The 16,026-nt window shown below is 43.9% G+C and overlaps 1 protein-coding gene across 10 annotated transcripts in view; it reads left to right on the forward strand.

The window, feature by feature from the left end:
- The first annotated feature begins 10,202 nt into the window (after positions 1-10,202).
- Slc9b2 (solute carrier family 9 member B2) overlaps positions 10,203-16,026 on the forward strand; it is a 55,230-nt gene continuing 49,406 nt past the window's right edge. For 4 of the 10 annotated variants that reach the window (XR_009228146.1, XR_009228145.1, XM_058583809.1 and 1 more), the window contains exon 1: positions 10,203-10,518. The gene's annotated coding sequence lies outside the window, so the exon portion shown is untranslated. Of the gene's footprint in view, positions 10,519-13,226; positions 13,424-16,026 lie in introns of all 10 variants that reach the window. The other 6 variants (XR_009228144.1, XR_009228143.1, XM_046459166.2 and 3 more) reach the window with 4 other exon arrangements.

Genomic DNA, 16,026 nt, shown 5'->3' on the forward strand with positions numbered 1-16,026 from the left:
AGACTAATGCCCACCATCCACTAGAGGCCCAGGCGGTTCCAGACCAAGACCTCCGTTGGGATTATAATGACCCCCAAGACCTGAGACACAGGGACCACCTTATTACCTGTCTGATAGCTGGCCTAAAGGCGGCAGCACAAAAGGCTATTAACTTTGATAAACTCCAGGAAGTCATCCAGAAGAAGAATGAAAACCCCTCAGCCTTCCTAGACCGACTAACAAAGGCTTTTGTTCAATACACTAATTTGGACCCTGAATCCCTGGATGGGAGGCAACTTCTTATGACCTATTTTTTCCTCACAAAGCTACCCTGACATCCGGGAAAAGCTAAAAAAAAATTAGAGAGGGGACCCTTGACTCCTCAGACCGAGGTGTTGGCCATGGCCTTCAAGGTCTACCACAACAGAGATGAAAGAGCAAAACACCAAAAATGCCAGATGTTGGCCCAGGTGTTACAGGGCTCCTTCCAACCTATTGAAAGGGGGAGACAACAGCCCCCACAATGAGGAGCCCCTGCTTTAAGTGTGGTGATGAAGGGCATTGGGCTAGGGCTTGCCCTAACCCCAGGGCGCCACCCAGACTGTGCCTCAGATGCCGACGTCCTGGCCACTGGGGATCAGACTGCCCCAATTCCCAGAAGGGAGCTGAGGTCAGTCACCCCACCAGTGACTTGCTGGGCCTAGCAGCTAAGGATTGACAGGGCCCTGGGTCTTCTGTCCCGACCTATTCAATCACCAAGCAAGAGCCCAGGTGGTTATCCGAGTGGATGGGCATCCCATAAACTATTTGGTAGACACTGGGGCCACATTGTCGGTTCTGAGAGAGTTTTGGGGAACTACCTATCCCTCCGAATTTCCTATTGTTGGGCTAGGAGGTCAAACCATCATCCCATGCAGAACTCCTCCCCTCACGTGCTCCTTAACTGAGTTCTCCTTTTCACACCATTTTTTGGTTATGCCTCAATGTCCGGTCCCCTTGCTGGGAAGGGATATATTATCCATCTTGAAGGCCTCCATAACCATACGCTTATTGTCCTCCCCTACTCATATCTCCCTCATGGCTTTACTTCCTGACGAAGAAGAGACTTTACCTCTTTGTTTCTGGTGTGGAGATGCCAACGACCACCAGAACACACATTTCCCCCTCCCCTGTAAAATAGTAGATCCAATTGTATGGGACACTGAAACCCCGTCCTCTGCAAATTGCTCTCCCGTGGAAGTGCATCTTAAAGACCCTAACCACTTCCCAAACCAGGCCCAGTACCCACTGCCAAGTGCCAGTCTTAAGGGCCTAAAGCCAATCATTCAGAGCTTACTAAGAAAGGCGTTCCTCCATCCCACAAACTCTCCATTCAATACCCCAATTTTAGCAGTAAAAAAGCCTAACGGAACACACCATTTGGTGCAGGACTTAAGGTTAATAAATTCTTCAACCAGGCTCATACATCCCTTGGTTTCAAACCCTTATACTCTCCTTCCTCCATTCCTGCAAACTCCACCTGTTTTTCAGTTATTGATCTTCAAGATGCCTTCTTTTCAATTCCACTATCCATCTCTTCCCAAGACATATTTACTTTCACCTGGACTGATCCAGAAACTATATATTCCCGACAGTTAACCTGGACTGTCCTGCCTCAGGGGTTTCAAGACAGCCCACATATTTTTGGACAAGTCCTCGCTGGAGATCTTGAGGATTTTTTTCCCTCTATGCCCAGACTCAACCCTCCTACAATATGTTGATGACCTCCTCCTCTGTAGTCCCTCATTACAAACCTCAAAGTCTGACATAGCCACCTCCTGAATTTTCTTGCTCACCGAGTTTATAGGGTTTCTCCACAAAAGGTACAGCTCTCTCTCTCTCTCTGAGGTTGTTTACTTAGGGTTCCACTTTTCCCAAGGGAAGAAAGCTATCACAACCGATAGAAAAGGCCTTATTGAAAGCCTTCCAGTACTTGGAGGAGATTCTCTCGTTCCAGGTCTGGCAGGCTATTTTAGGGCATGGGTACCAAATTACTCATTACTTGCCAGACCATTATATGATCTAGCAAAGGGAAACAAGCATGAGCCCTTGTTAGTTTCAGCTACACCACATTTCAGAACCCTCCAGAAGGCCCTCTTACAAGCATTGGCCCTACATCTGCCAGATGTTAATAGGCCTTTACTCTCTATGTTCATGAAAACAAAGGGCAAGGCTTGGGGGTGCTGGGACAAATGTATGGGCCCACCTTCGCTCCGGTGGCATACCTCTCAAAACAGTTAGATCCAACTGTCTGAGGATGGGCTCCTTGTCTCCGCACCCTAGTGGCCGCCTATGTTTAATTAAAAGAATCGCAAAAGCTTACCTTTGGAGCTCAAATCACTGTCACTTCTCCTCATCACCTTGAGGACTTGCTAACATACAAAGGACTGCAAACCCTCCCTCCCTGTCGAATTCTCTCTCCCTTGGTCTCTTTCCTCTATGACTCTTCTATGTCCTTCCAAACCTGCACCCCTCTCAACCCAGCAACTCTGTAACCCATTCAGGCTTAAGGTCAAACACAGTCCCCAACACATAAATGCAGGGAAATTGTAGAAAACTTCCTCCCATGCCCAATTGATATCACTGAGGGACCTCTAGACCAATCTGATTACACCTGGTTCACTGATGGCAGCTCCTTTATGCATGAGGGGATCAGAAAAGCTGGATATGCCATAGTGTCCCTATCACGAGTAATAGAAGCCAATCCCCTGCCTGCAAATACCACCAACCAACAGGCTGAGCTGGTAGCTGCAACTCGAAGCTGCGAATTGGCAGCAGGGAAAAATCTTACACTTTATACTGATTCCAAATATGTTTTCCACATTCTCTTATCTCATGCAGCAGTTTGGAAGGAGAGAGGTCTCCTGAACTCAAAGGGCACCTCTATAACCAACTCCACATACATCACCCAGCTACTACAAGCCTCCCAGCTTCCTAAAAAACTTGGAGTTATCTATTGCAGATCACACCAAAATGATTCCTCCCCGCCACACAGGGAAATTCAAAAGCAGATCAGGCAGCCATGTCAGCCGCCCTTTAAGACCCCACCAGATCTCTCATCGCCATGTGCTCTCCAACATTACCCAATAGCGGAGACCCACCAAAACATGCCCTCTTTACTTACCTCCACTCCATTTTCCACACCAGTCCGCAGACTCTCAAAGCCTTTCTCCACTCTTTCTTTACTCTGACTCCCCAGGATAAAGAAGTGATACAGCAAATCACAGCCTCATGCCAGATATGCAAAAGAGTGAATCCCAATACATCTTTAAAACCTGGAACCTTCCCTTCTCATCAGGCTAGGGGCCATATACTGGGGCAGATTGGCAAATTGACTTTACCAAGATGCCCAGAGTAAAAAACTTCAAATACATACTAGTTTTAATAGACACATTCTTGGGTTGGGTAGAGGCCTTCCCCACCTCAAATAAGCCGGCTACCATGGTGGCTAACATCGTCCTAACCGAAGTAATCCCTCAGTTTGGGATGCCCGCTTCAATCCAATCTGACAATGGGCCTGAGTTTGTCTCTCAAGTAACCCAGAATGTGGCAAAGACATTGTCCATCCCATGGCACTTTCATTGTTCCTATTGCCCCCAAGCCTCAGGTAAGGTTGAGCGAGCCAACCACACAATGAAAGACATCATAACAAAGCTGTCTTTAGAGACTCATTTAGATTGGATTAAACTCCTCCCTCTTGCTCTACTAAGCCTGAGGGCTTTACCAAAAAAGCCATCACTTGCCTCCCCCTTTGAGATAATGTATGGTCGTCCCCTTCTCCCCCTGGGAATCTCACCAGAGCCTTGGCCCCTCCCCGACCAATATGCTTTTCCCCTCCTCTTCCTTATATGCTCTGAGCTATGCTTCCAGATCCAGAGAACTCAGCCGCCTCCTTTCTGCTCAAACCAGGAGAATTGGGTCTACTTTTCTTCCCCAGGGGAAAGATCCTCCCTAACTCCAAGATGGGAAGGGCCATTACAGGTAGTCCTGTGTACACCCAATGCTGCAAAACTCCAACAGGAAGGAAAGAAACTAACCCCCTGGATTCATATTTCTAGGTTAAAACCAGCGGCAAGCCCTCCAGAGGACAATCCCACCACAGCTCCCAACCCTGCAGAACCCCCCAATCCCCCAGATTTACCTGTGAGATATCTCCAGATAACCCTCTCAAGCTCCGTTTTTCACAGTCATGCACCACCTTCCCTCCCGTTCTGGAGGAGAAGAACATACATAAGAAGGGCCTCCAGATAGGATCTAGGAACCCACGGCAACACAGTACACCCACACCCTTTTTAGACCTATGTCTACTGGCCTTATACCTGCTAACTCCCTTTCAAATTGTAGTGCAGGGAAGGTTAAACCTTATACCATCCTGTCCCACAAACTGTAGCCAAACTCTTCCTAAGAAGAGTTTTAAATTCTTTAATGAAACCCCTCCCAAAGACTGTTACCACGGTGATCCCCAGGCCTGTGAACATAATAACAATATTATGTTATTCCATTGGGAATAATCCAGCCCTGGCTCCTCCCACACCATGCCCAAGTGGCTGGACATTCAATAGGAAGAATTGCTGGAAGAGGACGATTGATACACCCAATTGGCTGCCTGATTTGGTTAAGGCAAAAACAGTCAAAGAACCTCTTCTCTCTCTTAAATTTGTCAATATCTCTCTCAATCTGTTAAAGGCTACTATTGATACACAGCCCAGGGATGTTGGCTGTGTTTGCAGGCTATAACTGAATCCCCAAAACTAATAGCATGCCCAATAAATAGTTCTCAGGCTGCACTCAAGGAGGCCTCTTCAACCCAAGACACCACAGCCAAACTCTCCAGTGTCCCTCTCTACCAGGCTGCTCCATTATGTTTTCAGTCATCAGGAAACATACCAGTAGGAGACTTATCTGAGAAGCAATGTCAACAAAAAACCTCTCTACCAAAAGGTAGTAAGGCCACTGCCCATCAGTCTCTGAAGCATCATTCTTATGTGGGATGACTGTACACCACTGTCTGCCCCCTGACTGGGAAGGCACATGTACTCTTGTTTCCCTTTGTAGACATAATTCCAGGAGATACAGAAATACCAATCCTCATGACACACTTAAGACCCAAATGGGCGATCCAATTCATACCTCTCCTTGCTACTTTAGGAATTACAGCAGGTTTGGCAATGGGTACAGTGGGTTTGGCTACCTCCCTCACATACTGTGATCAATTGTCCAAATTGTTCATAGATGACCTCCAACAGGTGACTGAGTCCATACTTACTCTCCAAAATCAATTAGATTCCCTAGCAGCAGTAGTCCTACAAAACTGCCGAGGCTTAGCTATACTCACAGCAGAGAAAGGAGGCCTCTGCCTATTCTTACAGGAAGAATGTTGTTTTTATGTTAATCAGTCAGGGATAGTGAAAGATAAGATTAAACAACTACAGGAATAACTAGAAAAAAGAAAGCAGCAATTGGCACAACAATCCTATTGGGACCTCTACACAAACCCTGTCAGCCACTGGATTCTCCCAATACTGGGACCTCTAGTTGGGGTCTTTTTATTCTGTCCCTTCCTTCTTTTTATTTTAAAATTCCTTCAAGGACAAATTAACAAAATCTCTAACCAAACTTTCAATCAGCTCCTCCTCAGGGATTAACAGCTACTTGCCAATGAGCTGGACGACACTCATGTCCACACAACCCAAGAAACCTCCACCAAGTGCTAAAAGATGAAGATACCGAATGACGACTCGACCGAAGGGCCATCTCTACCCCACCATGCCAAAGAAATAAGCCCTTGGTTTTCAGCTTTATATGTTCTAACCTGCCTTCTCCTGGGCATAGGCCTTTTTCTACCAGCCCTACAGACTGGACGACAGGCCAGAGATTAATGCTGTCTCTTCATAGCTGCAGGGCACATTCATGGACTTCTCCCTGGAGGAAATCCATGCCTTCAGTGCATGGATATGGGACCTCCTGGCCCTCCTTCTCCAACCAACTGACCTCCCTCCCTCCCTCTAAATGATGCCCCTACTCAGCAGGAAGTAGCCAGATCAAGTACGGTGCCCCCAAACCAAAACAAAAAAAGGGAGGAATGTTGGTAAAGATGGCACCCGGAGAGCTTCTCTTCCGGGAGCTTAGGTCCATGACGCACTGAATGGCCAGTGAACCATCACCTCCAATCCCTGTGAATGGTGCGAACTTTGAATGGTGTACCTCCAATCCCTGAAGTGGCACAAACTCTCGGCCAATGAAGAAGTAACAACCCACTTGCCTTGCTCCTCCTCATCCTGCATTAAGCCCATAAATTTCAACACCCTGTTCATCCTCTCTCCCTCTCCCTCTCTCCCTCTCCCTCTCCCTCTCCCTCTCCCTCCCCCTCTCCCTCTCTCCTTCTCCCTCTCCCTCTTTCCCTCTCCCTCTCCCTCTCTCCCCCTCCCTCTCTCCCCCTCCATCTCCCCCTCCATCTCCCTCTCTCCCCCTCCCTCTCCCCCTCCCTCTCCCTCTCTCCCTCTCCCTTTTCCTCTTCCTCTCTCTCTCCCTCTCTCTCTCCCTCTCTCTCCCACCCCCACCTCCACCTTCTCTTCTGTGACTGCCTGTTATGGTCCTGCTAATAAAATCTCAGACAGGTAAACAGTTGTTTTGGCTTGTTGAGTTTATGGAGCTTTTTCCACCGTTCCTACAGTCACGAGGGGGCAAAATTGCAACATATGCAATCAAGAGGAGAAATAAAAAGTGTCCACATGTTTCTGCCCCTTTCAATGCTTTATTCACTCAAATTACTCAATACAATTTCACTCTATAGGTTCTTTTTTTCACATTATTATTATTATTATTTGCATTACAATTCTTAATATACCTTTATACCACATCTATAGTTTCTTAATCAAGAAAATGACAGTCCTTAATGCTAGGCACTGCGATATACATAATCAATTCATAGCAAACAATTCTAGATTAATTCATTTGCAGCAAACAATTCTAGGTTAATTCTAAGCACTGCAAAACACACTTAATCATGACAGGCTAATGACAGACATTCCCTCTAAATGCAAAGTTCAAAAGTCTTAAGTTTTTGGCTTTATGTCCAGCAGATGCACACTCACTTAGACCATGGTGATCAGTTCCGGAACAAAGGCAGGCTTCTCCTAGCATGGAGTAGTTAAGGAGAGGATCCTAGGGAGAAGTTGCTGCTCTCACCAAGGTCCAGATGAGGGTAGAATTTGAGAGTTGTAAGGATCACGCAGAGGATCAGGAAAATGATGACAAGTGATAGGATGTCAGGTCCTCATCAGGCTCTCCAACTCCAGTGCATCCTTGTTGTGGCTGGCTGGATCCCTGTTCATTTGCTCTATTATTTATACTAAATTTTGGGGCTTTTGACCCCGTTTTCAATCCTTACCAGCTACCACTGGATTTCTCAGTAACATCATTTACCCCGGGGTCAGAAACATCTGGTCTGGTGGTCTCCACCCTGATCTTCTCGCCTTTCCCTCTTATCAGACAAGGACAGCCTGGCAGAGGCTTCACTCTGTTTATCAGGGTGAGGAGAAGTAACTTGTTTGAGGCATACTGGAAGGATCTATTAGGTGTGCCTAGTTTTAACTCCATTAGAGTTTCTAGAAAACTCCTAGACTGGAGTTTTAGAACTGGAGTTTTTAAAATGGAGTTGCTTAGGCTCAGGCCTAAGGCCATCCTCACAGATATTATCACTAATTTGGTATTATTAGTCTAAACAATTTGTATTAAAATGAGCAATTATATTTAACAAGGGCCTAAGAAATATACAGTTAATTAATTGTCAATATTGTGAGTTTGAGAGTTTTTTTTTTTTTTCTTGGTTTTGGTTTATTGAGTCAAGATTTTTGTCACCAAATTCCAGGATAACTGACAAGAGGATATGAAATTTGGAAATAATCTTTAGACAAATAAGGATTTACTTAATGGGAAACAAAGTTAATAAAAATTTTGAAAAAAAGTTTAAATAAATGTACAAATGATAACTCTACAACATTTTAGAAGGTTTGTTTTCAGTTTTAGGATTTTATGCTTGTTGTTTATTTGTTGTAAAGACCTCCAAAGACCAAGTGGTAGGATCACCAATACCTAGCTATTCAATAAATGAGCAGTTTATTCTTAGACTTTTCTCTAGGACCTTAATTAGCAAGGAAAATTTCAAAATGGACAATTAAAGGATAACACTTTATGGATGGAGAAGAATATTATGTAGTTGATGAAACTGGGTTGGAATGCACAACAAAGGATATTTTAAGTAGTTTTGTGAATGAGCTCACTGACTATGTTTGCTCTGGGGTTCCAGATCAAGTATTCCACAGGTAGATAGCAAAGGCTTTTTGTGGCCTAGACCAAGTCACCCAGTTTATATTGGATTTTAGTTTCTACTTTATGAAATTCCAGAGTTGGGCTCATCAGTTAATGGAACACTGAAGTTTCTAAGAATATTATGAAATACTTTATGCAGGAGTAGGTCTTACATGTATAGCAGTAATGCCAGATTCATGGGATCCCAATAGACCTCCAGGAGTCGAATCTAATGCAATCACAAAAGAGTCTTTATTGCTACCTTGAGCCTGGACTCACAACCATTTTCGACGCAGTGGTCCTGAAGAGTGAGCCCCAACCCTTAGTTCAGTGAGGATTTATAGATTTGGGGGGGATACTCCATGCATCACAACATCACACAGCAAATCATTTCATACCGCAGGAAAATCAAACAACTCTTAACATTGATCAGCACATTCACTGGCAAAAACAAGTTGGGTAAGGGTGATTGGTTAGTTCAAGTGGTGGATACATTTGAACTGATTGGTTTAGGCTGTGAGGGGTTATAAGAGTATATAAGCTAAACTTGCACGGTGGCCTAAACATGTTATCAATCACCTAACCTACGAGGAGGGTCACCTGGCATTTCAGATATTTTGCTGTCTCACTCTGATTGGTGGTTGCTAGGGGGTTGCTATAGGTCCTCACCTAGCATAACTGAGTCAGGGACACCAGGCACCTCAGATCTCTCCTGTTAAACAACTTAGCAGATGGGTTTGTGCCTAGGAGGGCTCTGGGGGTTTTTCCAAGGACCAGGGTCATGCCCCCTCCCTCTGGACAGGCCTTGAGAGAAGCTGGTTTCTCAAAAATGGAGTCCATCAGTTTCTTATAGATTTACATTAATGAATTCAAATCAACACACGAGTTCTACAAAATTGATTTTAACATGATTGTAAACATAACAAGCAATGAAAAAGTGAAGCCTAACCCCCAAATTCAATGTTCTCCTAAGTCATGTTAATCAAATTAGGTGATGTACAATGAAGATCATATGACTGAAAGAAAAGGGGGAAAAACACTTTCAATTCTGTGATAAGAGGAAGCCTGATGTGACCAGAAATTTTTTTCAAGCTTAGAAAAGGTACAGTTCAGTTTAGGAAAAGAATCATTTTAGATACTCTGAGGAGGAATATTGGATGGACCTGAGGTTCATCACAAGGAAGGATCTGAGATACAGTGAATGACTTATGTCTGGTGGAGATATTTACTTGAAGACAGACCTTCTTGCCTGAAGGCAGGATTAAAATTGGCACTTGTATAAAGGAGTGAAAAGACAGGTAAGGCACATACACACCAAAAACAGGGCATGTGCGCGCGCCCGCATGAATGTAGGAGAGGAGAATATGAAGGAAAAGAAGCCACGAAAATGGGAGTGAAAATCAAAAAGAACCAAAATGTTGGTGGAAGGGTTAAAATCTGAATCAATACAGCAATAGGGCACGGGTTAAAGAAACGATGAACGCTACAAGACTTTTCTTTTTGTCATCTAAAGAAAAAAAATCTTGTTTTCCCACTGACTCAAGAAGACATTTCTGAATAGTACAACTACACAGTGGAGTCGAAATACAGAATTTAGAAGTTGGTTCAGGGAACCATAAGCACGCAAAGGACTGCGTGTCCCGCATTCCAGGCTCCTGCAAGAAACCGCGCTGCGCTTGGGGGCGCACGCACGCTGCCGACCCTTCCTAGGAGCTCCCCTGGGGAAACGCGCGCTGTGTCCGGGCTCCAGGGGGCGGTAGAACTCGCACACTTTCTTAAGAACAAGCGACTGAAAGGCCGCACGCTGAGACTCCCAGGTCCCAGGGCTGGAGGAGGGCCTCCTGCCACGGGCGGGGGGCGGAGCCACGCGCTGCCAACCCGAAATCCCTCTAGGCGCGCCGGGAGGCGGCGGGCGAACCCCCCAGGCTTGCTCCTGAGCCTCCACCCGAGCGCTGGGCAGACCTTCTCCGGCTGTACCGCTGGGCGTGGGTGTGTGGGAAAGGCGGGGCTGCGGGTAATCAGCCCCAGGATTGGTTATCTGCAGCAGTGCCCGTGGGGCTACCTGGGGCCGTGCGCCCGCGACACCCAGTGCCCGCTGCTTAGACTGGGCCCCCGACCGCCGCCGCCGCCCAGATGCTCAATTCCTAACGCGCCCGGCGAAGCGGGGTCACCTGCATCACAGCCTGCGGAGTGAGTAGCAGGGGAGAATACCGAGGGCAAACAAACCCTCTCCGCCATGTGATTCGTGTAGCTCTAGCGGAGCCCGCGATCCGGAGTGAGCGCCCAACTCTTTCCGGTTGTGGGGTGTGTGTGTGTGTGTGTGTGTGTGTGTGTAGTGGGATTTTCCTCATTGTTTTTTAGTTGTCAAATCAACCAGAGGGTGTTGCTTCTGGTGGAGTAGGTTAGCACTCTCAACGCGCTAAGCATCATCAGATCCCATTGCCTGGACCTGCTCAAAGCCGGTGGAAGCTGTGGCCTTTTGTTTATTAGGTATCAGCTTATCATCACACCCTTGTTATGTCACCCTAGACTCTGCTGTGATTTGTTGCACCAAAAGATTAGTGGCAGGAATCCTCCCGTTCCTTTAGCTTCCTAACAAGAAATCTATACCACTAGCAGACACAGAGCAGATGCCTTTGCCAAGTCAACTCCATTTTCTCACCCCTCCCTAATGGGCCTCCACTTGACAGTTATTGCTGCTACGCAGTACTCTGGTGGAATTCTAGTTTACTGTTTCTCTCAAAGTCAGGAATGAAACAGCTATTCAGCAAATACCTGTGTGTCTTCTCTGTGCCAAACTGGCATATATTCTAGTATTTGAAGGTTTGTAGGATAATAACCCTGTTGATACATTTTCATCATTTTTTAGGACTTCAATAAAAGGTAATTATAGGATAAGAAGAATAGAATTAGTGATCCAGATCTAAGTCCTAGGGCCTGTAGCTGCAGTTGCTAGGTGAATGTGAAAGGTGGCACTTGTCCATTCCTGTTTGCTTTTGCCTTCTTGTACAGCAGAACCTGAAAAAGCTAAGAAACATTCCCCCAGACTTCCTTTGAGATAGAGTTCTGGATAAAAATTAGGGTCTGGCAAGTAAACTTGCCTGATGTTTCTAAAGCAAGGAGAGGGTGAGGTAAAGGCCACCTTCCTGTTATTTGCAGCTGTTTTCTTTTTAATATTTTTTTTTAGTTGTAGATGGACACAATATCCTTATTTATTTATTTGTATGTGGTGCTGAGGATTGAACCCAGTGCCTCACACATGTGAGGCAAGTACTCTGCCTCTGAGCCACAACCCCAGCCCCTGTAGCTGTTTTCTTCTGGCAAAAAAGTGCAGGAGATGCCAGTGTCCTGTCTTCAGAATTGTGGGTGTTGAGAGGCACTTAGAGCAGCTGAGACACTCAGACTCAGTGTCACTGTGTTGAATCATCAGCCCTGTGGCTGTTAAGGGGCAGTTGAGGGAAGTGGCAAGTATATTCTGTGTTTCCTGTCCAGATAGTTTCTAGATCCCAGCATATCTGGGTCACAACTTTAGTGGTGTTCTTGAACTCCAGAGGCCCTGTGTAGCTTCTTGATTATGGCAAAATTCCTTAATGGTTCAGTTACTAGTGTTGTAGAAGTAATTCTTGGGGATCCAGCCTAGACCCTGCACTTTTAGCCCTTTCACAATCTCATGAACACCCAGTTCTCTGTGTACAATCTCTTTCTGCCTTAAATATCTGGAGTGGTTTCTGTCTTCTGCATTGACTCTGATTACTGTGCTTACTATATGTACTCTGAGAGTCACCTAACCCTAATCTCAGTTTCTTTAGATGGGAGGTAAAAACATGGGATTAGCTCCAGAGGCCTGTGGTGATTTGAATGTCTTCAGTTGGGCTTGACCCACTCCAGATGATGCCACAGATTCCACATTACTTATTACCTGCCTGGCTCCTGAAGTCATTTATTTGTTACCCACAGACCCTTGAAAGTCTCTTGCTTTACAAGTATAATGTGAAACATTTCTTCATTTGAAAATATTTACAGAATACAAGAGATTATTGACTATCTGGTTCATGGCCAAATATTTATTAGTCCTATTAGTGTGTTTCTGATTCTTGGTCAGCATAAAATCCTAGCGACAGAACACATTTTTCTTCTGAAGGAAAAAAAAAGATTTACAATTTTTTTACACACAGCTTGGTAATACCATACCAGGGAAGTGGAGTAGCCTGCGTATGCAATCATATAATGAGGGAGTGCTCTCAGTATTTTAGTCATGTGTCATCTGTGCTAAGGAAGCCACAATTATGATAAGTTCTGGAGTGTTTTTAATAACCTTTTAAAGTTATTAACTATGTCTTGCCAACCTTATTGGATATGGAAAACAAAACACCCCAAAATAGTGAGACCGGGGAGAAAGAAATAGAAAGGAAAGTCATACAATGATGACTTTTTTCTCTCCCAAGATAAGTCCTTCCCAGGTACTGGCCACAGGAGGGGAGACAGTGTCTCATCCAACCTAGAAGTGATAGTCTCTAGGAAATACTAATCTCTTTCAAGACAGTACCTCTCCAGGTGCTGGCCACCAATCCCTAACTCAAGGACTCAAATTCCTGAGTGCCCAGACTGGCATGCTCACTACATCACTCACAACCTATATAAGCCCAGTCCCCTCCTTTGTTTGGTGGCTCATTTTCCACCAGGAAAATGGGTCCATTCCCGTAGGTGTAGTCTGGTTCCTGATCAAAGGCTGAGCTGATTTTTGAAGTTTGCACCCAGCCCTGTCTCTTTGTTCTAACAAACATAATGAAAGCTCTTTATCTTTTAAAAAATCAATTCTCTAATTTGTTTTTGTGTGTGTGTGTGTGTGTCTTCTGTGAAGTTTGAATTTACCAGTGTCCCTTATCTGTGCTCTTCAGTGTACCATGTGCATGGGTGGCTTCCTTCTCAAAGGATATTTCATTAAAAGAAGACAGAGGAGCAGAAGGCATCTCTATGGACTCAATGAAGTACACTGTTTTAGGATTTGGGAGACATAGGCATTGTCTCCATCTTAAACAAGAAGAAACTTGTCCAGACTGATTTATGAATTTGCCTAAGCTAACCTGACTAGGAGGTAATAGCCCAAGAATGTATACTTAGCGTTTTCTTCTGACTGCTCAGATCACAAACATTTCTGTGTTCTAATTAATACAGATATACATAGAATTCCCTATATGCACCTTTCTATTCATATTTTATTCTTTGCTCATATGGTTTCTCTGCCTGGAATGGTCTTCTATGATTTCTTTACATGACCAAGTTATTTTCTAAGGCTTGTTTCCCACATATCCTGATGCATCCACCCCCAGCCAAGCACAGCAATACCCTCTCCCCTCTGCACTTTTTACATCCAATTAAAGTACATAAGGCAACACCAGCTGCTATAACAGAAGAACTCCAAAATCTCAGTAACCAAACACAGCAAAAGTTTATTTCTCATGCAAGTAAAGTCCAAGCAGGAGTTCAGCTGGTAGACTTCTATTCAGTGATTCTGGAAGTCAAGATTCTTTTATATTATGGCTTTGCTATCTCCTAAGCACTTAAGAGTCCTTAGTTTCAGAAAATGGGAAAGAGAGGGGGATATGGAGAATTTCATGAAGGCTTCTTCTGGATGAATCCTAGAAATAGCACATTATTTTATGCCCACATCCCACTGGCCAGTCTACAGGTCACATGCCACACAAACCTATAAGGCAGACTGGGAAATGTTGACTCTGCCCAGGCAGCAAAGGAAACTAGTTTGTTGAACACATTATCAGTTTCTGTCCCTCCCTTAAAAAACAGAGACGGTATTTTATTCATTTTTATATCTCTTGTGCCTTACACACCATACAAACCCAGTAAAAGTTTAATTAACTTCATTGGTTGTTAACATATGCTAGCTAATATGCCTAAAACAGAAACTTGCCACACTTCATGTTGGTTGCTAAGGATTTATCTATATTGTAAGCTCTGAGTATAGGAACTATGTAAGGCTTTTCACTTCTGCATTACCAGAAGAAGAGCTAGAAATAACCAAAGCTTAATAAATGTTTGTTAAATGAATGAATAAGTTCTCAGAGAAAACAGGAGGGCATTTGTCAGCCAGAGGCAGTAGCATAAGCCTGTAAACCCAGCTATTCAGGAGGCTGAGGCAGGAGGATCATCAAGTTCAAGGTCAGCCTGAGCAACTTAAAATAGAAAGGGCTAAGCATGTGGCTCAGTGATAACACACTTAACTACCATGCCCTGGGCCCTAGGGTTCAATCTCCAGTACAATAAATAAATAAATATATGTTTTAAAAGGAGTCTGTTTTTGCAAAGTTAGGAAATACTATTTGAGAAGATGACATTTGAGTTAGATTTTGAATGACCACTAGAATTTTACAAGTTATAGTTAAAGCAAGAAATGAAATGAAACTTACAAGTAGTTAAAGTAAGAAATGAAACATTGTTTTTGTTGTTTCAGGAATAGGCATTTAAAAATAACCAAATATTTACATGCCCAACTTTTTTCATTCAGTATTCAAATATTACAATTGGACTTTGGGAATGAAGGAGGGAAAAACTATATATAAAAACTATATATAATATTACAGTTGATATAATTTCTATTGACTAAAAACTTTGAAATTGTTTTTTTAGTCCCTGAAATGTTATTTCCTGCAGTTTTTAGAAGTAACAATGCAAAGGCAGTGTTCTAATCAGTCATCCTTTAAGAAGATTTTGCAATGTGTTAAGCTAAAAGCTCCTCATTGCTGCCTCTGATCAGAGTATCTTAGAGTTGCTTTTGAATCAAAATCACCTTTTGTACTACTTTGACTTTGGCTGTAGTGACAGGACTTTTGGCCAAAAGTCCCTTAAAAAATAAAAATTTACTTTTCTCACACAAGATGTCTGGAGGTGAGTGGGTCTGTGTTAGCTTTTTTTCATTGCTGTTAACAAAGTGCCCAACAAGAACAGCTTATAGAAGGAAAAGTTTATTTTGGTTCATAGTTCCAAAGGTTTAATTCATGGTGGGCTGACTCCATCGCTCTGGCCCCAAGATGAGGCAGAACATCATGGCAGAAGTGTATGGTGAAAGAGTGCTGAGGAATTCACGGTGGCCAGGACGCACAGAGAGAGGAAAATGGGCCATGGGAAAAGCACCCAGTGACCCACCTCCTCCAACTATACCTCACCTTTCTATAGTTACCATTCAAATTAGGATGGACTAATTAGGGTAGGTACAGTTCTCATAGTCTAATCATTTCACCTCTGACCATTCCTGCATTAACATGGGAGTTTTGGGGGACAACTTATATCCAAACCGTAGAGTGTCCAAGGTTTGTTTAAAAATTCAATGGTGTCATAGCCCTTGGTTGCTTTCTATGATTAGCTAATTCTCATTTTTTTTTATTAATCAATAATAGTTGCTAGAGTTCAAAGAAATGCAGTCCTCATCCATAACCCAAACTTCCCAACCTCGCCACACATATGTATTTAATAACAAAAGGAGAGATTTTTTCCTTTTCTTTTTATTAAGAAGGAAAATCTTACCATTGACCCCCAGTAGCTTTGCCTATAAATTCCACTAGCAAAAAATGAATCAAGCTTAGCCCTAAATCAACAACTGGCAAAGAGGAATGTTGTTACAGAGGTTGATTTAGGTCAATACTGATTTTATCACCAAAGCCAAGGAAGGGACATACTGTCAAA

Source organism: Marmota monax, unplaced genomic scaffold (genome assembly GCF_021218885.2).
Source record: "Marmota monax isolate L192 unplaced genomic scaffold, Marmota_monax_Labrador192_F-V1.1 WCK01_AAM20220418_F8-fsc00002, whole genome shotgun sequence".
Classification (NCBI taxonomy): Eukaryota; Metazoa; Chordata; class Mammalia; order Rodentia; family Sciuridae; genus Marmota; species Marmota monax.